This window comes from Octodon degus, unplaced genomic scaffold (assembly GCF_000260255.1).
Source record: "Octodon degus isolate 3935 unplaced genomic scaffold, OctDeg1.0 scaffold00081, whole genome shotgun sequence".
In the NCBI taxonomy this organism is placed as follows: domain Eukaryota; kingdom Metazoa; phylum Chordata; class Mammalia; order Rodentia; family Octodontidae; genus Octodon; species Octodon degus.
Window position 1 is genome coordinate 4,492,814 of NW_004524657.1, and position 1,344 is coordinate 4,494,157.

Consider the following 1,344-nt stretch of genomic DNA (forward strand, 5'->3'; position numbering starts at 1 on the left):
ATGATGTAGAGTGTGCCTAAGGAGAGTCACATGGAGAGAAAACATTCTCTCAGGCTTTCACAGAGTGCACATTGGCCAAGCAATGGCCATGACTCATCCACATGGCTAACACTGACAAAGATTCTCGAATCTGAGGTACAGGATCTCAGGATAAATCCTCAGGGGATTTCACTGATCTTATCAGACACAAAAGTTACAACTCTTGGTGAATAGGTCCTGCTTTACCTTGTTCTTAACCATCCAGTAGAAAAGTAAAAAAAAGAAATATAAGAAGTAAAGCCATGCTGTTATGTTAAGCTTTAGGGGACTCAGGTCAACAATTACTGACATTGCCAGTCAAGTGGAAGACTCAATACTATTATGCACTACTGGACTGTTTTAGAATATTTTGCTGAATTTACAAACCTATAATATTCAAATAATGGAACTTAACCAAAAAAGGGGATACAGATGAATGTCCATTTTGTATCTGTGTGTTCAAAGTGATTGGGATAGATATATACTTACATTCGCTTAATGAATAGAGTGATTTGTTCTAATGGTGTTATGATTTCATGTCCACATTTGTACAGCAACTAACCATTAGGAAGAAGGTATGCAATGTGTTAATTATTGAAACTGTCCAATCAATTTGATTTGAAACTTTATCATTACTATTTGTTTATCAATAAAATTATGGGAATAAAGAAAAAAGAAAACTTGGTCTGGAAATCAAATTTAAAGCAGTTATTCCTCTACCTGGAATTTTCCCAGAGCATCTGAAAATATCATATCATAAGGATATATGTGTGCATATGTTTATAGTAGCTCAATTTGTGATAGCCAAATCTTGGAATCAACCAAGATGCCCATCACCTGAGGAATGGTTGAGAAAGATGTGGTATTTTTACACAATGGAGTATTATTCAGCTATTAAGAATGATAAACTCAAAGCCTGTATATTGAAAGGGATGCCACTTGAACATATACTCATAAGTGAAATAAACCAGACACACATGTGTACATATCATATAGTTTCCCTAGTATAAGAATTCAAATGAAGAAATACAAATAGAAAAGTATAATACAAGTAAAAGGGAAGCAGGTTCTTGAGGACTAACTAATCAAGAGGGGGAAAGGAGAAGAATTAGGAAACAAGACAATGTCAAGCCATACAGTTATATGTTGAAGATGGGCAAGGCAATGATCCTGAGGATCTCCAGAAGACTTTTTTAATCTAGCAGTGAATATGAAAGAGTCTCACCCTGAATAAATATATATACTGATACCTGTGAACTAAGCAACTGCACTGGAGATGGTAATCTGTAATAGTAATTTCATACTTGGAGTGCCTGTCATTCTGGT